General features: G+C 44.7%; 1 protein-coding gene and 1 long non-coding RNA gene across 5 annotated transcripts in view; one reads left to right on the plus strand and one right to left on the minus strand.

Moving 5' to 3' along the window:
* The window catches only part of NRCAM (neuronal cell adhesion molecule), a 214,452-nt gene continuing 189,969 nt past the window's right edge, over positions 1 to 24,483 (plus strand). For 3 of the 4 annotated variants that reach the window (XM_053256564.1, XM_053256562.1, XM_053256566.1), the window contains exon 1: positions 1 to 217. The gene's annotated coding sequence lies outside the window, so the exon portion shown is untranslated. Of the gene's footprint in view, positions 218 to 1,237; positions 1,257 to 24,483 lie in introns of those variants that run through there. The other variant, XM_053256565.1, reaches the window with a different exon arrangement.
* The window catches only part of LOC128327598 (uncharacterized), a 40,598-nt gene continuing 23,766 nt past the window's right edge, over positions 7,652 to 24,483 (minus strand). Inside the window, exon 3 of the long non-coding RNA XR_008308698.1 lies at positions 7,652 to 7,924. This is a non-coding gene — a long non-coding RNA (uncharacterized LOC128327598). The remainder of the gene's footprint in view (positions 7,925 to 24,483) is intronic.

Consider the following 24,483-nt stretch of genomic DNA (forward strand, 5'->3'; position numbering starts at 1 on the left):
TCCCTCAGATGGGCGCGCGCTGCTGGGCTCGTTCATTCGAAATGAGGGAGGTGATGCGCTCGGGAGCGCGCGCGCGCCTGCCCGCCTGTCTTGCTTGAGCAAGCTCTTTACTAGCTTGCTGGACGCGGGGAGGAGGAGAGCGAGGGGCTTCCCTCCGAGGAGAAAGAAGTGTGCTCTCTACGGCACCCCGCCCTGCCAACGGAGGCTGCAGCTACCTGTGAGTCTGGAGTGTCTGTTAGTGGGCTGGGGTGGGGTGGGGTGGGGTGGGGTGATACCCTTCGGCAGCAGTAGCGTAGGGTGGGGCGGCTGTCACCCTGCGCGAGCCCTGCACCCAGCCAGCCCAAGCGGCTTGCTTGCAGGCGTTGGGAGACACCGCGCTGCTGTGGCGGCGTTTCACCACCAAGCTTTTCTTCCCTCACAGCTCCCCATGGCAACTGGCAGCCGCTTTTTGCGGGAATAGTCTCTGGCTGGGATCCACCCTCGGAATCTAGGCAGCCCGGTAGGGTAGGAGGAGGGAGGAGGGCCGTTTATTTTCAACTTCCCTGCTTTTCATCTTGTAGAGCCCCCCCGACACAGGCAGGCAGCCGACTCCCGCCCGCGGTAACTGAGGGGTCAGGAGATTTATATAATGATTGAGGACTAGTTAGCTGGAGCACAATGGGGTCACCCGGGGAAACGAGTACGGAGCGGGGGATGTCCCTGTGCGTGCCCGCCCGAGTGCACCGTGCAGAAATCGCCATGCGTGATGCGATACAGTTGAAGAGCGAGAACCCTTCGCACAGCAAGGCATTTCCCCCCTTCTTTCTTTCCCTCCCTCTTTCCATGCCCTTCCTCAGCAGTTATTCCTTGCAGCAGTTCCTTTGATGTGCAGGCGTTAGATCTGATCTGCCTCAGATAATCATCCCTTGCATATATTTGCATTTAACCCCAGGCTTCAGACCAGGCGGGCATATAATTTAAGCCCAGGCTACGGCATGACACCCTGGGATAAGCCCTGCTTGTGTGGGTGGGTGGGTGTGGCGGTGGGGGGGTTTCTTTCTTTTTTTAAAAAAACGTGCTCTAGTGATGGCGTGCCTCGCTCTTATTCTAGCTGCGTGGGTGTGCCTCTGTCGAGCACATCCAGCTTGTATGTGACAGCCAGACTCCTTGCAGCAGCCCACCCTGCTGGCAATGGAGACTGGAGTGGTTTGTCTGTTGGCTGCTGTTGGAATTGTGTCTGGAACTGTCTGCACCAGGGAAGACCTTTGTTGCTACAGGTGTGGGTTTCCTCTGGAAAAATACCTGTGATCATTCATTTGTTCATTCCCAGCAAGGATTATTAAGGTTTGGAGCAGAAATAATTTGTTGGTGGCTAGTGATGAATGAGATGTGCAGAGATTGGAAGTGTCTGGGGAGACTGGATCCATAACTGTTTATTTGTAGAAGGGAGTGATGGAAAGGAGGTGGGAACCCCTTGCTGTTATACCTTGGCACTTCAAATCGGGCTCTCCCACCCAGGTTGACAAGAGATGCCATTTTAAGCACACTGAAGGGGGTAACCATAGCATCCCATTAATGATTCATGGTAAGGTGGCTGCCTCAGGTGGTAGTTTAGCAGAAGTGCCACTTCCATCATTCTTCTCAGTGTGTGTCTGCCTTGGGCCCCCTTACTCAGACATCACCATAGCTGGTGATGTCTTGGGTTCCCTTACTGTGGCACCACTACCACTGCTCCAGTGGTCCCTCTAATTTTTTTCATCTCTGTGCGGAATGAGTTTGTTCTGGGCAGCAGTATCAAGGCAGTGTGTGCACACATGCATTCAGAATGGGGCCTTCCTGATTCAATCTGAGCAGGATCTAAAATGAACTGAGCAGAGATTTAAAAAACTTGTGAGCGCGTGCATGTGTACATGCCTTAGAGGGAACCGTGCACTGCTCCTTGTCCTCAGGCCTGTTCTTAGGGATGTGTGTGTGTGCAGTGCTCAGGTCAGTGGAAGGAGATATGAGAGTCCCTAGCAAGAGACAATGCTCTCATGGAGATGCAGGGTCCTGGAAGCATGAAGATTCCTGCTTGGAATCTTCTCCCTCCCACCACCGCACTGCCAGCCGGAGCAGGGCACCCGCTGGAGCAGCCAGCCTCCAAATCAGCCAGCCCCACAGTTCACTGGTTTGCTGAGCATGCCAAGGGTCTTGGCCAGGCCGGAGGGCAGCCACTGCGAGAAGTGGGAGCCGCACTCTGCTCCGATTGTGGTGAGAAATATCCCTGCCACTGCTCTCACCTGTGGATTCAGCAGCCCTGTGATGTGCTCTGATTTGCTGAGCAGAGCGTGCCGTGGAGCCCAGCCAGATTGGAGGGCAGCCACTGCAACTGCTGATCACTGTGTGTTGGGCTTGCAGCAGTGGGAAGTCTCCATCCTACTGCCATTGGTGGAGTGTAGCACCCACTGCAGCAGCCACTTCCACCACAGCAGTGGTCCTCTGATTCAGCCAGTTTTATGGTGCACTCTGGTTTATTGAGTGGGCTGTTGGCCCTGCCATGACAGGCGGAATCGTGCTTCAGGCTGGCAGTGGTGGGAAATATCTGGTCCATTGCCGCTGGTGGGGCATAGCTCCTACCTGTCACAGCAGCCTTCCTCAGCCAGCCCTATGGGGCACTCTGGTTTGCAAAGAAGAAGATGCTGTGTGGGGCCTGGCTGAGTTGGAGGGCAGCTTCTGCAACAGGCAGGAGCTACCCTCTGGGAGGGCAGTGGGGATAGATTTTTCTGCTGCTGGTGCTGCTGGTGGAGCACAGCTTCCATCTGCTGCTGCAGCCGCCTGCCCTTCAACTTGGCCAGCCCCATTGTGTACACACATTGGGGACAAGGAGATCCCAGCCTGGAATCTTCCTACTGACATGGGGCTGGTGGGGAGGGGTGGGTAGTACTCTTCCTATTCCTTTGACTAATCTCTGACTTTTGAAAACTCAGTGAGTGGAAATAGCTGCAATACTACACAGCCAGGGAAGTGAAGGGGGGCACCATGCTGCAGGGATGGTGTGCGGGTCGGCGGGGGGAGAACACCACTGTGTATAGGATGGGATACATGAGTATGAGAGTGGATAATGGCATGCTCCATGCACTGCAGGGAAGGAGGTGGGAAGAGCTCTGTATGCCATAGGAGGGAAGAATGCTGCCAGCCTTCCAGGAATGACGTGCATGGAAGTGAGGCTAGTGATTTGCTCCATGCATGGTGAGAGAAGAGCACTCTCTGCTTGCTGCTCAGCAGGAATGCCTCAGCACTGCTTTGGGTGCCAGGGTGGGGTGGGTGGGCTTGAGCAACAGGCTACCTGATTTGCAGAGCTCTCCAGGTTCCTGAAAGTAGACTTTGCCAGGCAGAAACACACCAGCTTTGGTTTTGCAGCCTATGGTTTTGCAGCCTGTACATCTGCATGCAGACAGGCAGAAAGGAGCTGTCTATGCTGAAGCAAGCAAACTCAGCAGAGGATTAGGGTTTTAAGAGGCCCATGTAGGATACAGAATGTTTTCCCCCCATCTGTGCAAGGCAGATTTGATGAGTCTTATATGTATGGTGTAGGGATGGATGGGCGGGAGAGCTTATTCACAATCCGTTGTAGAATAATATCACTTTGTGGCTATGCATCTACTTGGATCAAGAAGACTGGATTGTTTTATAGGAAAAGTGTGTGATTCAAGTCAGGTTGTAATCTGAATTATGTCAATCTTTTATTTTTCCAGAAAAGGAATAGCATAAACAGGATGGTGAATTCTCATTTCATCTTTCTTTCTTGAACTGTTTCCTTAATACTCCTTTGCTATTGTTAACTCTCTGTGTATGAATGTCTGTAGGTGTGTATATCTGAACAGGACAAATATAATATCTACATTTATTGTTAAACAGAACGAGAAGCAAATCAGTATCCAGAAGAATATCTTAGCACCTAGAATTTCTGAAAATGATAGCTGTTTTGCAAAACCAGCTCCAATCAGAGATGGAGTGTATGAATCATTCAGCATAACTGTGAAACAATAAAATGTGCAGGGGATGCTGAGATTACTTCATGTACCTTTGTTTGCTTTCCACTCCTTGAATTAAACTCATGTGCAAGCAGTGCAGCAACACGGTTAGTTGCAAGTATTAAGTAATTTGATTTTCATCTGCTACTGAATTTTTGGACGTGAGACTTTCTGGCTATAGATGGCATCTATAGCCAACATCTATTGCAAACTGTTATTGGAGTTCAGATTAAAGTACTCAGTATATTTTATTAGATTGTTATCTAAATTATCTAAAGTCAAGAGTGTATTACTGTTGATTATGAACAGCAAGTTTCCTTTCCTTTTTTAAATGTAAGGTAAAGTGTGCCATCAAGTCCATTTCGACTCCTGGTGCCCACAGAGCCCTGTGGTTGTCTTTGGTAGAATACAGGAAGGGTTTACCATTGCCTCCTCCCACGCAGTAAGAGATGATGCCTTTCAGCATCTTCCTATATCGCTGCTGCTCAATATAGTACCAGCGGGGATTTGATCCGGCAACCTTCTGCTTGTTAGTCAAGCTTTCCCCCACTATGCCACTTAAGGTGTTGGTAGTCTCTTTGTAGTGGACATCATATATATCTACACATACCTATGCACTCCCATTTTCCTTTGCTGTTTGAATTATTAGACCATTAACAGGCAAAAACTTCAAATGATGTTTCAGGACTACCAATAGCAGATTAATTATGTTGTTAATCATGGCCTAGGCCTAAAGAACTATACAACTGATTTGATGTGCCCAAGGCTTTGGATCCCGCCCCGCCCCCGCTTGAGCAGACCTGTGTTGGATGACATGCAGTTCTTGAAGATGAGGGGATAATTGAAATATTTGTGATATGGCATGGAAGTCGGCTGTTCAAAGAAAAAAAATATAATTTGACTAAGCTTCCTCAAAGTAGTTCTTTGCTTCTTTCTCATCTCATATAGATCCTTTATTAGTTTTTGTTTAGACAGAACTCCAACTGAATATAGTGTGAGTGATTTGGATTTTGGGGATTCCATTCTCAAAACTGTATTGTTTTTATGCTTCTTCATTACAATACCATCTTTCACATGGTATAGGATGATTGATATATTTATAATGTCAGTATTCTTGTTGAAGTAAGGGCGGTACTCCCATGAATTTTAGTGACTGAAAAAATCATATTATGTTATGTAGTCCTCTTCTGTAGTAATTTTACATATTACATTCTATGCAGCATTAGTATGGTCCAGGCAAAAAGCAATGTGGCTGCAAAAACACTGCCTTGGGGCTTAGCCCAGAGTGTTGTTGAGCAGGCAAATGTGCATGGCAGGGACAAAGGCAGTTGTGCAAATGTGCAAAGGCAGTTTTTTGCTGCTCTCTCCTCTCTGCAAAAGGACTTTTTGGCTTCAGAAATATGTCCCTGAATGCTGTGCAGCCCTCAGAGATATTTCTGAAGCCAAAAAGATTTATCCCTTCCTCTTTTTAGAGGGAAGAGAGAACAGCAAACATCACTCTCCCCTTCTCCATATTCATTTGTCTGCTGGGCAACTCTCTAAAGCTAAGCTCCGAGACAGTGTTTTTTCAGCTGTGCTGCTCTTTGCCACCCTATTAATACTGAGCAGAACATAAGGAAATACTGTATAGATAAGTAGCTTGCTATTTTGTATTTAATAAGTTGGCAAAAATAAAAAAATAAAAAACTTTTTGGCTTTCATTGGCCAACAAGTTTAAATCCTGTCCTAATTTTTAAATAGTGGGAGTATTATAAAGAAAATTCTTAAATTAACTGTTAAGGAATTATTATTATTATTATTATTATTATATTTATATCCCGCTCTTCCTCCAAGGAGCCCAGAGCGGTGTACTGCATACTTGAGTTTCTCTTTCACAACAACCCTGTGAAGTAGGTTAGGCTGAGAGAGAAGTGACTGGCCCAGAGTCACCCAGTTAATTTCATGGCTGAATGGGGATTTGAACTCAGGTCTCCCCAGTCCTAGTCCAGCACTCTAACCACTATACCATGCTGGCTCCAATTTTTGCAGTCTTCTTACTATCTTGTTACTTCAAACCACTTGTGCCACCACTGCCTGTAAATAGTATTTACTGCGAACTCTGGAGTATAAGGTGTAGGTATCAATGTAATACAAGCTCCAGACTCCAGAGTCTCACTCATTAGTGTTTAGAGATAGTGATGGCACAAATTATTGGGGGGGGAAATATGTAGTAATGAGTTCTAGTTCCTTTAGAAACTGTTCTAAAAGTTGCTTGGAAATGTATAGGTACAATGCAGGATGATAATTTGCTGTTGATCACACTTAAAGATATTTAACTGAGCAATTCATTTATCTTTGTTAAGATGACCCCCTTGAGCGCATAATTCAAATTGCAAAATGCCAGTTATAAAACCAGTCATGCATTCTGACCTATGACATAACACTAATACCCATAACAGGTATTTCTTTTCCATAATTGGACAATTGAAGCATATAATCAACTTGCCAATTGTATATCTAGAACAAAAGCCTTATTTCTGACACATGTTGGTTTCTTACTGGTCTCTGTGGGCCTACCTAAGTTACGGCCTAATCGGTCTGTTAAAGACAGGGCCGACCTCTCTATGATGCTACAAGAAATATCCACATCAGGCAGCAGATTCTAGGCCAGAAGATTCCAGCTATGTCTGAAATGAGTATTGGTTAAAAAGCATAACTATTTTCTAGTGTCAAAATACATAGTTCTATTAAGCCCATTTCAAAGGCTCCCTATCTACATAGAAGCTTCATTTAGTGCATTGACTGAAGGTTCAGTCAGTAATTCAAGGGCATTCACATTCACTTAATTTTCAAAGGCTGCTTCCCTTGGTTCCAGCATTGAGTGAATGGGGAAGATCTTACCCATGAGGAAGCTCTGTGTACATTGGGTTTGGAACATAAGGAACTTTGGTTCAGAACCAGGGATTGTGAAGAAGCCAGTAACACTTTAAAATTATTTATTAATGGGGAAAATATATTGTCAATGCTTCAATCTGTGTAGGTTTTTTATACAGCCCCACCGAGTTGTGCTGATTTATTAAGCCTTCAGATAATATAACAGCAGCATAAGCTTTACTTTTCTAACCACAACTGCTTAGCAATGTAAATGTATATAGTGTAATCTCTGACCTATTCTGTTTTAGTCTTCAAGACTGAACTCACAAGGGTTTTTTTTAGCCCATGTAGCGGTAGTATCATTGAGAATTAAACGCACCAAATGGCAGAATGCTATTATTAAACAGCACAAATTACATATTCATAAAAGAAAATCAATAGTAAATAAATCCACATTGAATGCCCACTGATGTGTCATTGCCTTAATTGCTCCAAATCAGTCTGTGAATTAGCATTTTATAGATGTAGTATTTTTGTTTGTCAAACTGCCAACTATAGTTTGAGAAAAAAGTGTAAGGAGACTTTCAAATGATATTAGGAAGGACAATGGTAGGTTTTAGTTTTGAGTTTATTCTGTATTCTGAACACAATAGAAAAGCAAGTGAAATCCACACAGAAAACTATCGTTTTCAGCAGTGTAAGTGGAAAGAAATATTGATGTAGGAGGTCATATGTAATATGCAGTGAATTTGGTTTTGCCTTTTTGAGTGGGTAGACAGCATTCAAAAAATTTAGTACATGTAATATCATGCTTATTTTAATTTTAATCAAGTATAATATTTAAAAGATTGCTACCTTATTTGTTTAGAATAGATGAACAAATACACATTCAGTCTATCAAATAAAGCACATATTAACCTTCAGTACATTTTTTTGCAAGAAGACTAACATGATGTCCCACAAGCTTCATAATACTGTTGTATGTTGATCAGTAGGCGTAGTCTCAGGCTAGCTGTATTGCTTTCTTCAGAAGCAGTGAAGGCTGGCTGAGCTTTTCAGTTATTTACCTCAATAGAAAACTGAAAGGGAAAAAGTGAACAAAGGAGGTCTGTTTTGCCTGTCCTACTTGCTGGGCTGTTGTCTTTGCCCTTTTCAGTGAAGTTGGGGGTAGAGCTGGGTCAGAGTTGAAGAACGCTGAAAAGGAATTCAAGCCTCATGTCTAAATTTGAATGATAGCTTAGTTTGAGTGTGGAGTGCATTTATCTGAATTGGAATTTTTGTATCTGTACTAATGTTTTATGTGACCGATCGTGATGAGCCAACACATCATGTGCTATATAGACAGACAGACAGAGATATGTTCAGCCTCTGATTAGGATGTGTAATAAAAATCTAGTTCTGTGACAAGGTTTAAAATAAATATTCAGAGTGGTGAGACAAATGTGTTTAAGGTCAAGGCCTTGCATCTATCACACAATCAAATTTTCTTGTTGCTAAATTGTATTACCTACAATTCTGTCTTCTGTTTTCTCATGTGTTTATATCCACATGAGTATAAAAATACAGAGCTATTAATCTGGAGCCTCAACGAAATTATAGTTGAAAGCTTTTAAATTATATTTGGTTTGATATTTGGCTTGGGCGACCTGGCACCAAGCAATAATATGATGGTAATGTGGAACATTTTTGTTCATTGTTTCAGTTCATAAACTCTGATTACAGCTTTGTCTTAATTGTCATTTATCACTGAAATACAAATACTTGAATTGTACAGCACTCTGTTAGCACTTATGTTTCTTTCATTGTTCAAATTCTCTGTATATGAATTGTATTCTATTCAAAACATTTTGGATGTGAAAAGAGCATCTCAGCCATATGAGTTGGTAACTTCTCAAAATGACCTTAGAAAATAATTAGCATAAATTGTCAATTTAACATGCTATAATTAATTTGGGACAACTTGCAGTTCTTCTAAGGCTTAGAATGTAGGAGGGCTTTAAATTTGAAGCCTTAGGGGGTTTAAACTCTCATTAGGTGGTATTCTAACTGGAAAATCTGAGCACTCCTTCAGGCTTGTGTGCCAGGAGAATAAGAGTAGATAGATTTAAATATTATTTTTTTTATTTATTTAAATACCTTAAATTTAATTTGAGACAGACTATATAACTGGCATATAGAATTATCTTTAACTTTTAATCTTTCTGCATGTAGCCTGCTCCTTCATTAACTGTCTTTTCACATTTTTGTTCTTGTTGTATATACCTAACTGTACCAAAAACAGCAACTCAAGAGGGTGTTATCATAGGAACATTGGAAGCTGCCATATACAGAGTCAGACCACTGGTCTTATCTAGCTCAGAATTGTCTGCACAGACTGTCAGTGACTTCTCCAAGGTTGCAGACAGGAATCTCTCTCAGCCCTATCTTGGAGATGCCAGGAAGGGAACTTGGAACCTAGATGCTTTTCCCAGAGCGGCTCCATCCCCTGAGGGGAATATCTTACAGTGCTCACATGTGGTCATCCATTCAAATGCAACCAGGACAGACCCTGCTTAGCTAAGAGGACAAGTCATGCTTGCTACCACAAGACCAGCTCTCCTCTCTTCATATTCATTGAGTCTCTCGGCCAGTTGTATCCCGTCCTGTGAGGTCCTCTCAGCTGGCCCCCCCTTAGTGTCCTGGGCCCTGGTGTAGTGTGTGGTGCCTGGGCCTGTATGAGGGCCTTCTCTGTGGCTGTCCCTCTTCTTTGGAACATTCTTTCCCTCCCAGATTAGGGATGTGCACGGTCCGGAGCAGTCCGGACCGGCACCGAAGGGAGGCCTTCCTTTTAGGGCGGGGAGGGCTTGCTTACCCCTCCCGCCTCTTTGCCCCCGCCAGAGGCCGTATTTTACAGAATAACGGGGTGCTGGAAACCAGCCCCCCCCGCCGCCCCCCCGCCGCAAGCAGATTAAGCCCCAAACTAATGGTACCACTGCAGCTGCCGCCGCTGTCGCCCACCAGCCCTCCCTCCCTCCCAGCCGCCCGCCCGCCCGAGTCCTCACCCGATTCTGCCATTGAAAACAAAGAGAGGAGCTACCAAAAAGAGCTCCTCTCTCTATGAAGTTCTGCCGGCTACTGAGCCTTTGCGCGTGCGCATGCGCGCGCCACAAAGGACGCCGATCGCCGGAGGCCCGGTCTACCCGCCGGGAAAAGGCCGGGTAGACCGGGCCTCCAATTGCCGGAGGCCCAGTCTACCCGCTGGCCGGAGGCCTGGTCTACCCGGCCTTTTCCTGGCGGGTAGACCGGGCCTCCGGCCAGCGGGTAGACCGGGCCTCTGGCAATCGGAGGCCCGGTCTACCCGGCCTTTTCCCGGCGGGTAGACCGGGCCTCCGGCGATTGGTGTCTTTTGCGGTGCGCGCATGCGCACGCGCAAAGGCTCAGTAGCCGGCAGAACTTCATAGAGAGAGGAGCTCTTTTCGGTAGCTCCTCTCTTTGTTTTCAATGGCAGAATCGGGTGAGGACTCGGGCGGGCGGGCGGCTGGGAGGGAGGGCGACAGCAGCGGCAGCCGCAGTGGTACCATTAGTTTGGGGCTTAATCTGCTCGCGAGGGGGGGGCGGTGGTGGGGGCGGCTGGTTTCCAGCGCCCCGTTATTCTGTAAAATACAGCCTCTGGCAGGGGCAAAGAGGTGGGAGGGGTAAGAAAGCCCTCCCGCCCTTAAAGAAATACCCCCCACCCGGACCTGAACCAGCCAGGGCCGAACCGGTCCGGCAGTTCGGCCATTCTTTAGAATGGCCTCTGGACCGGTTCGGACACACCCCTATCCCAGATTCATTCAGCCCCCTCCCTTGCTGCTTTTAAGGCGCTTCTTAAGACCCGCCTGTTTCGCCAGGCATTAGCCCTTTAAGAGAGAATAAATACATTGATTGATGTTGGTATTTCTGTTGTTCACCGCCTAGAGGAGGTGGTATATAAGAAGTTTCAATAAATAAATAAATAAATAAATATTATCCATTGGTATTACTTTGTTCTTTTATATGAATACAAATACGAGGAATATTTATAGACCGCTTTTCTCAGTGCTTTGGTAGTGAGACTTAAGGATGTGCTTGGAATGACAACATATTTCAATTATTTTATGCATTTAATAACATTTCCACTTTGAGGACACGGCAGTTGAGCAATATGTAAGTATGATAAATAAATCAATAAATAAATACATTTTAAAATATGCCAAGCGCTTGTCAGTCTTTCTAATTTGCTTTTTCTGGCTAGAACACTGAAGGCCAGAAGCAGGTTTACTATTTGATGAGGATTTAGGCAGGATAGTCACCCAATACAGCACAGTGAAACACTAGCAGTTGAGCACCAGCCACACTGCTGTGCATTTCTAAACCCTGTTGCGCTATTGTGGAACAGTTCTGTTCTGGTGTGACTTAAATTTGTGCTATGCGATGTCCAGTAGAAATAATGGACACTGCATTGTATAACTGTGCTTAGGCAGCTTTTAAGTCTCAGCAGAACAAGGCTGTTCTGCATCAGCATGGGCAGGGTTTAGACACACGCAGCAGCGTGGTGGTGCTCAGCTGCTCACATTTTGCTGCACTGTATGGGAGTGACTGTCTCTATCTTGATAAGTAAAAGGGCTAGTGACTTTTTAAAAGAAAGCTGAAAATTCAGCAAAGGGGGCTGTAATACCCTATAGATATAGCTATCTATAGGATGGAGATGTATGTGTTTGTGTGTGTATTTATACACACACACACATCTCTCTCTCTATTGTGATCCTGTATTCTACCAAAGAAAACTACATGGCTCTGTGGTCGCCAGGAGCCGACACCGACTCGACAGCACAACTTTACCTTCATTGTGGTCCCATAGATACAGCTGTGTTTCTATAATTGAACGAGGAAACATATGGTGGGAGGATATCCCGGGCCACTGAGGGAGGGGTGCCCTTCCAGCTGAATGACACCTTGCTTTTTGCTGTTGCCCTCGCGCTTCTCTAAAGAAGGTGGGAAGGCAGGGGCCCATCTACACTTTTTGTCCCAGGGCCCACTCCAAAGTTGCTATGCCCCTGCTTCTATGCATGCTGTAGTGTTGAATTTCTTTAAATACTCTGCACCTCTTCTTGTTAAATACGCTGCACCTCTTGCAACTCCACTCTGCTGCCATTGCGTTGAGGTTGTCCTCTTATTCTACATCCCTTTCCCTATGTTATATCAGATTTGTGATGCAAGCATTAGACTGAGGAGGAATTCTTGTCTATCTTGCCATAGGCTTTCTAAAACTTATGGGAAATCTATTCCAGCTACTGCTGGAATCTGTTAAACTACCCTACCAAATAAGCCAGCAGTAAACGTTATTATACTAAAAGGGTTATTCCCAGCCAAGCTTTGCATATGTTCCCAGCGGCAGCGAAAAACAGTCACCACTCACCCCAGTCCCAAAACTGTTATTCAAGATAGTACTTCATATTGCAGTATGATGCTTGCAATCAGTAGTGGCTGGTGGGCATGGAGGGGGCAAGGGAGAACCTGGTCACTGATGTAGAATCCTACCTCGCCCTTCCTCCATGCCAGTGGGCTTGGGTATTTTGCCAAGCCTGCCAGCACTGAGGAAAACAGAAAGAGGGGAGTGGGAAGCAGAAAAGCAGGGGCAAAAGTAGAAAATAGAAAGGTTTTGTGAGGTGGGAAGAAAAGGCAGAAAGCAAAAAGGTCAGGGCAAAAAACAGGCAGAAAGGTGGAAAACAAAAAGGAAGGGCAAAAGGCAGAAAGAGGACCAGAAGGGAGAAAGCAGAGATTGCATCCCCCCTCCCCTGCCCCACCACCCCCACCAAACAAGCAAGCTAGTAAAAGATTAGACTTACCAGCCGCCAGGGAAACCTCCAAAGCAGGGAACTACCTCCAGAGCAGGGAGCTTCCTCCAGCCCCTCCTCCCCTGCCTACAACTTCCTCTTTTGGTTTTACTGGCTGGAACAGCTGCTACTCCTGCTCCAGCAAATCTGATTCCTTGGGGGGCTCCTCCTGGCACTGCCCCCAGGAAGATGAGGAAAATGTATTAAAAATATACTCCTTGAAGGAACCAGGAAGTGAATTTTTAAACCATTATTTTAGTTCTTCTTGGAAGCAGTGCCAGGAGAAACCCCCTAGGAATCAGATTGGCTGGAGTAGCTTGAGTAGCAGCTGTTCCAGCCAGTAAGACCAAAACAAGAAATTACAGGCCGGGGAAGAGGGGCTAGAAGAAACTTCCTGCTCTAAAGGATTCCCTGGCTGCTGGTTAGTCTGATCTCGCTTGTTTGTTTTTGTTTCTTTCAGGGGGCATTGCCCCTCCTGCCATTACTGACAAGCCACCACTGCTTGCAGTATTTTATATTATAGTTTCACCCCATCTCCAAAGATGTCAGATCAAAAGCTGTCATTTTATATTCTCAATTTTATTAATCACCTGCTCTGTTTTTACTCTGAGACATGAAAAGTTATGTACATATAGGCCTAATATGTTCTAATTTATTAGACTGGACAATGAACTTTTAGTATGCAAATATTGTTTTGTGACAGGTAAAAGAAGGAAAGCAAATGGTATGCAAGGCAGAGCTGCTTAGGCAATTTTTGGCAAGTATATTGAACACATATTAGGGATGTGCACAAATCTATTTGGTGCGTACCACTGAATTGTTTTGGCGGGGTGGAAAGCAGTACCTTTAAGCATGAGTAAAGCAGGTCATTACCTGCTCCACCGCCACCCCACTGCTTTTCCAGGCACGGCGCTGTGCTGCTCAGAAGTCTGCACACGGCCTCAGGACTTCACCCAGCAGCCTGTGTGTGGCGGTGGGACACACTTGGTGACCACACATGCATGATGGCCCATGTGTGTTCTACCACCACGTGCAGGCTACTGGGGAAAGCCATGCAGCCATGCGCAGACTTCTGAGCAGCGCCAAAACATTTGTGCACATCCCTAACACATATAGGTTTATGCCTCTCTCCAAATCGGTAACTGGCACTGTGCAAACATAACTTCGGTTTGTCCTTACAGTTCCCCATATTTTTTCAGTATAGACAATGCAGATCAGCTAGCTAGTGACTAAATCAATTCAGTGCTAACAACTTGCTGAACTCTGTATATAGAGGTTGTACCCCGAAAGTGACAACAAAACTTTTAGAGCATATCCATAGTGTGAGAGTAATGCTGAATCAGGCTTAGTGAAAAGATAATGTTGAGAGAAAAACCAGTGCCTTTGCTCATAAAGAAAACCATCAGCTATAACAAGCACTAAGATACAAAAGAGGATGAAATGGAGTGGAATTTGTGGCTATGTAACTGCAACCTTTATTTCACCGCACTTAATTTTGATATGCTCATGTCTTACTAGAGTATTAAGTAAGAGAAATGACCTTTCTGCATTTCTTTAAAGCAAGTGTTGCGTGTCTAAGTGAACCCTTTGAATTTTCTTTCTAGCTAGTACAAAACTGAAGTTTCATTCATCAAAAGGTTAAGAACTTAAATACTCCAACTGTATGAAGAAGTAAGGGAAGAGTTATTTGGTATCTTATACATATGGGCAGCTGTCTGAGTTTGCTCAGATGATCAATCTTGGAGTTATTTTTATGGAAGATTGATTGGTTACCAGAAAGACAAATATTGTGCCCCAAACCAGTAACATTCAACCATCCCACCTGGAATCAACCTTTCACTATACTAAAATAATGGAATCCTATTTTATTTTATTTACATACATGTCACTCTTTTTTCTTCTCTCCTGTCTTTTTCAGGGCATGTGTTTACTGCAGGCATACTAGTTTAACAGTTATTTCAACTGCCTAAGGAACCCCATAGACAGTTTCCAGGAATGTTTGAAGGCATGACAGTTAAACTAGTATAGGACTAGCATGAATTTGTAATGTAGACATACATTCTTTGTCACTAAACTATCAAAAATCTAACCTAGAAAGACACACATTGAGGCTATTCACACAATGGGGCAGAATTGGGTTAGTGGAGGCTAGCCTAATTTTGCCCCATCATGTGAACCACCAGGCTCGGCTGCGAGCCCGATGGTTCCAAGGTGGGTAACCTGCCTAAGTACCCATGCCCTTAGCCCGGGCTTGTGGAGCAAGCGCTCCGGAAAACCAGGCTATCTGGTTGTGAGTAGCTGCGGAGCAGCTCCACGCCGTGGCTACTTGCGAGTAGACCCTTGGAGGGGAGGCGAAAAGCCGGCTCCGGGGTTCTCCCCAGTATGCCCTGCATGCTCATGCAGGGCACACTGGGGCTTCTAGGGGCTGCGCGGCCCCTGAGCTCCCTAGCCCCCGCCGGCTCCCTCACGGAGCTGGCAGTTGTGTGGGCAGCCAATCCGGCCACCCAGGGCTCCCTGCCCGATTGTCTGCGGGGAGAACGGGCTTAGCCCGTTCTCCCTGCAGTTTTGGAGAAAGAGGGTCTCACGGATCATGAGACCCGCCTCACTGTATTGCCATTAGTTCAGGCCAACTTCAATTAGGCTATGACTCGCCTACAGGTCTTGACCGGTTTGTTTGTTTGTTTATCATATACTGGTTGATATATTTATTTATAAGCAGTGTTGGGATGACTGTTTAGTAGAAGATTAATGATCTAAACATCATAGGCCTCATTCAGACGTAACAGCTAACCTCAGTTAAACCTGGCCGAGGTGGTAATTCTGTTACGCCTGGACGTGTGAAACTGCGGTTACAGCCCAAAAGCCAACTCCGGTTTCCCTTGTCAAACTCCATTTGGAACCTTCAACTTTCTCTAAGATTCTCCATTGACAACTGTGATTTTGCCTCCAAGCATTACATATGACTCCTAACACAGTTATAACCACAGTTTTGCACCAAATTCCAAACCCCAGTCATAGAGGTGGCAGTGCAGACCCACCCAGGAACTCAGCTATTCCATGCTTTCAGCGCTTCTTGCTGGAAGCGTCTTGAAAAATCAGCCACACCCCTTCTGTCAGCTATGCAGCTATGGAGTTGCCAGGCTACCTGGAAGCCGTCACACCTAGGGAGCAGCAGTCATGTATGCTCACAAGCACAAACACTCCAAGTAGCAAAATGAACAGGGCAACCTATCATGGTTCCAGGAGAGCAATCCCTGGGGTCTGGTATAAAAGCCAGAGCAGCAGTTCTACATTTTGCACATATAGGTCGGGGAAGGGGCAGCCAGTCCTTTACCCTTTTGGGGATATTTGCCCCCTTTCTCATGAGAAGGGCCTCCTGTTATGTCCCATATCAGACATCATCACTCTGCAGACCTAGCCCATCACCCCACAGAATGCTTTCTCACATGAGTGGCAGACTAAGGGTGCGAGGGAGGATGCTGTGTGCAGGAAAGCTGTGGGGATGAGCACTTGAGCGAGTGTTGTCACGGTCTGGGCAACTGCCACCAAACCGCTGTCAAACCCTGCACCCTTCCAGCTCTCAGGCCCATGCAGGGATGCACATTATGGCCCACTGCCTCAAATGACAAGCCCAGTGGCTCCAGCCAGCTGGAAACTGGGGCTCTGCACTCCTGGGAATCCACTCACTGAGAGATCTGCATACAGTACCACATTGCACCCAGTCTGGAAGCTTTGAATGGGTTTAAAGGTCCGCACCCTGTGCCCACACTGCCCACGCAAGTGGGTATGCCCTGGCAAATGGTCCCCACATGGCAGGGATAGCCAGCATGAGCAGGGCATCCCCTCTCCAGTCAGCTTGCCACAAGAACCCCTTGTGATCCAGAGATTCAGGACCAGCAAAGTTCTTCTTTTTTCACATATAGGTTAGGGAAGGGGGGCACCAGCCTCTTCCTCTTTCCCTCCTTTGGGCTTCATGCCCTCTGGCTTATTCATAAGCAGGCCAGGTGGCTGGATTAGCCATGCTTCACCATCAGAGCCTGTGCCAAAAACCACGGCTCAGGAGAATGCCAGGCCGTGGGGACACTCCCAGAGAACTCATGAGAAGGACCATCAGAGAGGAAGGGAGAGAATCGCCCGAACAAATCTGAAATGAATACACATGGCAAAACATCCTGTTCTCCCATGGGCAGCAATCTCAGGAGAGTGTCAGGCCATTGGGGCTCTAAATAGATCAAGGTTGCTTTTTGATGGCGGCCATTGGGAGTGGTGCCTTGGAGACAGCTTTCCATGTCTTGGGTACCATGGCCAAGCTGCTGCCAAAATGTGCTCCCTGCCAGCCTGCCCAGTCATGTGGAGATGTGCACCCCCGCCCACACACTCCATGGATAACACAGCTGTCCTGGGGAAGCTGAAACTGGGGCTCTTTACTCCCAGAAATCCCCATGCCTGGAGATCTGCATACAGCACCACGCCGGGCTGGACCCAGGAATTCTGAATGGGTTTAAGGGTCCATGCGCCACAGTCCCTTGTCTGCATTGTTCATGCAACTTCTTTGGGTGGGGGTGCTATTGGCAGGCTTTGAGCATTCTACATCCCCAGGAGACTGGCCTTCTCATGAGACTACCAAGCCGAGCCAGCGTGGCGTAGAGGTTAGAGTGCTGGACTAGGACCGGAGAGACCCGAGTTCAAATCCCCATTCAGCCATGAAACTAGCTGGGTGACTCTGGGCCAGTCACTTCTCTCTCAGACTAACCTACTTCACAGGGTTGTTGTGAAAGAAAAACTCAAGTATGTAGTACACCGCTCTGGGCTCCTTGGAGGAAGAGCGGGATATAAATGTAAAAATAATAATAATAATAATCAAGCTTTTGGACAGAAGGTAATTGCTTGGGTCTGGATGAGCTGCTTTGCTGGGATTGCACTTTGCAACATCTTCCCAGGTTATGGTGGAACAGCCCCCGCCCCCCAGCTTCCTTTGCCTCCCCCCATCTGCATATCCCATTCTAGTAAATGTGGATTTCCCCCTCCCCTCCCACAAAGAAAGCAGAATTCCACACATCCCCAGGCCCCAAACCACCAGGGAATTCGTGCTTTTGTGGTGCTTTCAGGGTACAGGGCTACTTGTGGGTGCTGTGTTGCTATGGCTGCAGAAGAAGCACTGGCCCTTCAGGGCTTTTAAAGGGATTTCAATGTCCTTTCCCATTTTTGGAGCACTCAAAAAATGCATGATCGTGCTCGGCATGCTCCTTCTAGATTGTGGCCCGATTGCAGCTGAGCCACTGATGCGATGATGCTTTGCCCACAGTTGGGCTGTGGAGCTGGCTGAGATTGGCATTGGAGGCTGAGCAGCAGGGAGGGGCCAGCCGTTAAGTCTGAGCCGTTAAGTAGCCATACTAAGTTGCACTGTTACTACTTTTAAGTTTTCATTATTTTTATACCATGTATATAAAATGTGTGTTTCTATATATTAATGCTTTTTACGTGTTTCTCAGTACTTGGCTTCAAATGTAGAGAGACAAGTATACTTTCATGTGGCATAAAAGCAATTGTCTGGGGTGGTGGTTTGCAGTTAAAACCTGTTTTGGGGGGAGTGTCAGTTTAATGTCATTAGAAATGCATAATAAGTGTGTTATATTGATTATTTAATTATTTTATGTATTTATGTAGCTAATTGATATTTTGCATTTGCTACAGCTTCTTCTGAAACCATCTGGAGAATCCATGCACAAGTTGGGTGAATTAAACTAGTTCCATAGTGCAGAAATGAATAAATATGTTTATTTAGTGCTGTAGGATTAGTTTGCTTATTTTATTTTATGGAATTAGACCTAGGTTGACATTGTCCTATGCTACTCTAGATGGGGAAACTGACCTGACGAAGAGAATAAGTAGTAGCACACAGCACAGAACAGAGCAAATAATGGAGATCTAGCTACAGACAGCAGATTTTGCTGAGGGCAGTACTTGACACTTGGAAACCCAATTTTCCCCATGTGTGGTGGAGGCTATTTGCAAAGTGGAAGTTATGGGCAGGAGAAAGTGCTTAACCCTCGCCACCTGCTTATTCTCCTCTGCTAATGCTTCCCCTGCTTTCCCCCAACCTGGACTCTGAAACAGCAAGATCATCTAGCTTGGGCTGTGGGGGCATTTACAGGAAAGGATATTATGTGGCAGGCTAACAATAACTACTAATCTTCCCCTCCTGCATTCCTGTTATCTTAACAAATATGGGTCTGTGTGGTTGCCAAGATGTTGTGCTCAGGACCTAGAAAAGTTATCAGGGACAACAGGAACCAGTTCAATGAAATCTAAACCACAGCTGAATAGTTGTGTCCAGAAGCAGGACTGGGTGCCAGAGCCCTACCCTGGTAACGTTCTCCTCAATTAAGCCAAGGGTGATCCCACCCCACCCCTACTTGATATATAGCATATTTAGGGCCTGTGAGATGTCTAGGGTCAATTTTCTTGGCTTGATCAGACAGGCCTGGAGGTTGTGTTATAAGTAATCATGGATCTGGGGATGGAAATCTTCATTGAAATTCTAAGTAAAAAGGATTTGAGGCAAACATATGTCAGTTTCATAGTCATTGGGGCTATTCCCACGATTGGGAAAAATTGGGCTAGGAAAGCCCGATTTTCCCGATCATGGGAACCACTGGGCTCGCCTAAGTGCCCCTGCTGTTAGCCCAGGTTTGCGGAGTGAGCGCTCCACAAAACCGGGCTCTCTGATTGTGAGTAGCCCCAGTGTGGCTCTGCGCCGCGGCTACTTGCGAGTAGACCCCCGGAGGGGAGGCAAAAAGCCACCTCCCGGCTCCGGGGGTCTCCCCAGTATGCCCTGCACGCTCGCACAGGGCATACTGGGGCTTCCGGGGGCTGCGCGGCCCCTGATCTCCCCAGCCCCCGCCAGCTCCATCACGGAGCTGGCATTCGTGTGGGTGGCTGATCCGGCTGCCCAGGGCTACTGCCCCGATCGTCTGCAGGGAGAGCTGGATTAGCCCACTCTCCCCGCAGTTTTTTCCCCTCATTGTTATTTAAGAATGTTTCTATAACACTTTTCAGCAAGAAAGTTTTCAAAGTTTACAGAACGATTCTTGCAGACTTTAATTACTTATTCTAATATAAAATGAAAATATAAAATGTGTAAGAATATAGATTGATTTTTAGAACATAGAAAACAGATTTTTATGGAAGCAAATCTGCATGGCTGCTCTAAATGGTGTCTAAAATAATATTGCAACAGTCCAAATGTATGCCCCATGCAGCAAAACACTAAAGGAAAATGACTTTTAATAAATAGGATCAGTGAAATGTTAGTTTTGGACGGAAGTACATAGTAAATGTCATGAATAATTAGGCTTCAGAAAATGTCTGCAAAGTCTCACACAGTTCCAGTACTTTGAGTTCTTGACCTTTTTAATGAATGAAGTTTCTGGAAGTGTACAGCTGGCACAAAAGATTTATTTTATTTGACTGTGCTTTGTTGTTGGTGCTTTATTTTATGAATGCTTACATCTCTGCTATTCTCTAAACACACACACAAACACTCTTATGTATTACTGCAGCTTTTGGATATCAGTTTTAAGAATAAATTTGGCCAAACCCAGCCAGTTTGCTTCTGAAGCAATTTGGCTCCTATGAGCCAACCCTTGTAGGTACTTTGTAGGCAGGAGACAGGCTGGCTCTGGTTCTGGTTTTATCTAGCATGGGCGGCTGTAGCAGTGTCTTCTGTGACATCATTCTAAAATGTCTCCCTGTGTTGTGTCTCTTCATGCAGGAGGACCCTGCAATCATGAGAAAGAAGCAGTGTTTCCTGGAGACTGTAGTATTTTCCAGGTGTTGTGGCCATTGCTCTGAACATTTCATGTTGCCTTGCGGTTTATATAGGTTCAAATGGGAAATATATACTGAAATTGGATTGCAAGGAGCTTTAAGGAAATGGTTAGATAAGCTGAGTTTTATGGCATTGTAAATTATAATTAATGTCAATGCTGATTTTTAAGTCATCACATTGGGTTCCATGAAACTAAATTGTGTTAAATTCAAGAATTTGTCTTAACTGGGCTGGGTATGAGGACAGATCATTGCTAGTGTCTAGTAGGGTCCAGTTATCTATATCACATTTGCTCTAAATCAGAGCTGCACAACTTCGGCCCTTCAGCTGTTTTTGGACTACAACAGAAATCCCATTATTCCCAGCCACAGTGGCCAATAGTAAGGGATGATGGGAGTTGCAATCCAACATCTGTAGGAGGGCCTAGGTTGTGCAGCCTTGCTCCAAATGCTCTAAGAATCCACTTTTCTGTGCCACCTTTCTGCATAAGTAATATTTATAGATTAAAGAAAAGGAACTATATGGGAGGTCATGCATTTGATCTCTGGCCTGTGCTTCACAGTCATTAGTATAAAATGTTACACATCAGAAGGGAGCAAGCAAAGCAATGCAATCTATAATTTCTGCTGGTTTTAATTAAAGGAATCAATACCATTATCCTTGCCCTTCTCTCAAGTGCTAATAAATGCCTTTCTCCTAACAGTTTGAAATTAAAATTAATTATACATGGCGTGATGGATTAAAATAGATTAAAAATAAAGATTTTTAAAGCATAGGAGAAACAGAAATATGGTGTAGATGGCAGTTAAATGTTGTCTCAAGCTAAGGCTCTTTTGTTTATATGTTTTTAAATTTCATTGAAATAAATGGAATTGATATACACTTCCTCCTCCTCCTTCCTTATCATCATCATCATCATCATCATCATCATTACACCATATTACTTTACAGCTTAATATATTATATCCTTCCAATATTCTTGTGTTATGTCTCTGTTCTCCTATTCTGTTCTCTAGATGGCGACCTAAGGTTTGTAGGCAGTTACTTGTTGAATGCCATGCAGTGAGTTCATGTGATATCTACATTCTTTTATATTGTAAAACATATCAGGTGTATGACATTAAAATGGTTGTAGTAAGATATTTGTAGGACGAAGTGCATCATACACTATACAATCACTATGTAAAAGAATTAGATAGATAGTAAGCTAGCTATCATCTCATTGCATTGTGATCAGGATGCCTGTTTATGGTGGTGGTCTTCAATTTGTGAAGCAGAGATTATTTCTATAGAAGTAGAAATTACAGTTCTGAGTTGTGTGATGAGAAAAGGCTTTTATATCTTTGCAGAATTAAAATACAGAAAGAGAGGGTAACATCCAGCGAGGTTAGTCAATAGTCAATACTACTCAGGAGTTACCCTAAAGGGCTACTTAATTTCAGTAGGACTTTTGTTGAGTAATTTACTTAGGATGTCAGCCTGTATGTATGTATGCATGCATATGTATATGTATACAAATAAATGTATTATTAGTTAACAAACAGAAATGTCATGTGCAAAATGTTTCAGCTTCTGCCTTCTTCAGTTGCTCTGATATTATATTAAAGGTACAGTAGCTGCAGTAACAGTAAAGAATGTCCATAATGGCCACTAGCTTGGATGGCTTTAAACCGCACTTAGACAAATTCACGGAGCACAGGTCTATCAGTGGCTACTAGTCTGGTGACTATAGGCCACCTCCAGCCTCAAAGGCAAGATGCCTCTAAATACCAGTTGCTGGGAGTCAACAGCAAGAGAGAAAGCATGCCCTCACCTCTTGCCCATGGGATTCTCAGAGGCATCTGGTGAACTACTGTGTGAAACAGGATGCTGGATGCTTGGGCCTGATCCAGCAGGGCTGTTCTCATGAGTGGCTGGAATTAAAGTAGAGGGTCTTTATTTTAGTGATTGCTGTTCTCTTCAGAGCAATTGTAAAAATATTTTTAAAATCTACATCTTCTTTCAAATGCTTTAATGTCACTTTTCATTTGTGGTTAATTGTGCTCTCTTGGTGTTGGGCAGAAGTTGAGTCCTTTGGATCATAATTTCACACTGTGAGATGTTTTCTGCTTTGAGGTCTATTACTGTTTTGGAGTCATCCGTAAAGTAGTATCATATGACATAGTTTTTAATATAGATTATACAACCCACACCAACCTATGACATCCTTTCATGAGAAGAAAGAATGACTATAAAGAATCTCCAGAAGAGATGTTGTAATACAACCTGCCAATATAAGTGGTGATGTCATTGTACTTAACACCACAGACTACATAACAGAAGACCACAGACAGCATAATGACACAAAAACGTATAGACTCTTCGATGAAAATATTACCATATCAGTGAAACTATACAGAAACTTACAGAGAAAACTAGTCTTAACTGAAAGGTCTCATCAATCCAAGCCCTTCTCCAGGAAGATCTCCCTGATTGAGTGCAAATGACCAGGATGCAATTTTTAGTACATGGGTAAGACAACAAATGACCTATGTGCACACTTTTGTAACCAGAAGTCTGCAATTATAACTAAAAAAATTAGACAAACCAGCAGCCAAACATTTTAACACTGGCAAACACACACATCTGTCAGTCACTGCAATAGATATGCTATTGGATGCCGTGAAATTGAAGCGAGAGATAACTTTTGGATCCAAGCACTTGAGATGCTAGCCCTGGGAGACCTCAAACTCGAAGACACAGTACATGACATGTCCATAGCAGCGAATCCTAGACTGCTGAACACTTCATCACAGACATGCTATAACTGTTACTACAGTTATTGTAACTTTCATTATACTGGCACAACCACCATTATAAGCCCTGATTGTTGATTAACAAACAGAAATTTTGGCTTCTGCTTTCTTCAGTTGCTCTGATATTATATTAGTAATTAAAACTCTCCAGTTTAAGATGAGAGTTAAGATGCTTTACATTTTCACTCATGGTCTAAAAAGAACAGAAATTGCAAATTAAAGTACCCATCTTAATTCTGTGCCATAGATGCTGTAAAGACTTTGTACAATCTGGTATATGATGATGGCTTTAGAAATGAGGCTCCATTGCACCCACACTTTGGCTTGACCAGAGATGGACCAGGCAAAGATTCATCAGGGGCATCTCTAGGAAGTGATAAGGGAACCTGCAGCTGTTCTCTTGGATGCATCCCTTCTCAGCCCATTGTCCAGCTGAAAGACCAAGGCAAAGCATGGGTGCATGGAGCCTCATTTGTAAAGCAATTATCATATACCAAACTGTACAAAGTCTTTACAGCTTATATGGCACGGAAGTTAAGACAAGCACCTTAACTTGCCATTTCCATTCGTTTTAGAGCACTAGTGAAAATGTAAACACATTTTAACTGTCATCTTATACTGGAGGTTTTTAATGACTGGATCTCCCAGGGTTCTTAAGAAGGAACATTTGTGAAAAAGGGAAGTTTAATAGTGTCTTTTACCCATGTTAGCTAAGTGGAGCCTAGGTTTCTAGGTTCCCATGGGCAGTATACCGTCTGCACATTGAAATCTATGTTAAACATTATTTGTTTTATGTATTTATTTTTTACATTTTATATCCCACTCTTCCTCCAAGGAGCCCAGAGCGGTGTACTACATACTTAAGCTTCTCCTCACAACAACCCTGTGAAGTAGCTTAGGCTGAGAGAGAAGTGACTGGCCCAGAGTCACCCAGCAAGTATTATGGCTGAATGGGAATTTGAACTTGGGTCTCCCCAGTCCTAGTCCAGCACTCTAACCACTACACCACGCTGGCTTTAACATGTTAAGTAGCACTGAGGGTGTTTAAGCTATTTCGCCTAAATTGCCTTGCTGAGCATGCAGAAGAGCTCTGCAGACTGACACAAATACAGCATGAGACTATTTTTTGTATTATATAATACACTAAGATTGTACATGGCAAGCCCCACCCATACAGC

Source organism: Hemicordylus capensis, chromosome 5 (genome assembly GCF_027244095.1).
Source record: "Hemicordylus capensis ecotype Gifberg chromosome 5, rHemCap1.1.pri, whole genome shotgun sequence".
In the NCBI taxonomy this organism is placed as follows: Eukaryota; Metazoa; Chordata; class Lepidosauria; order Squamata; family Cordylidae; genus Hemicordylus; species Hemicordylus capensis.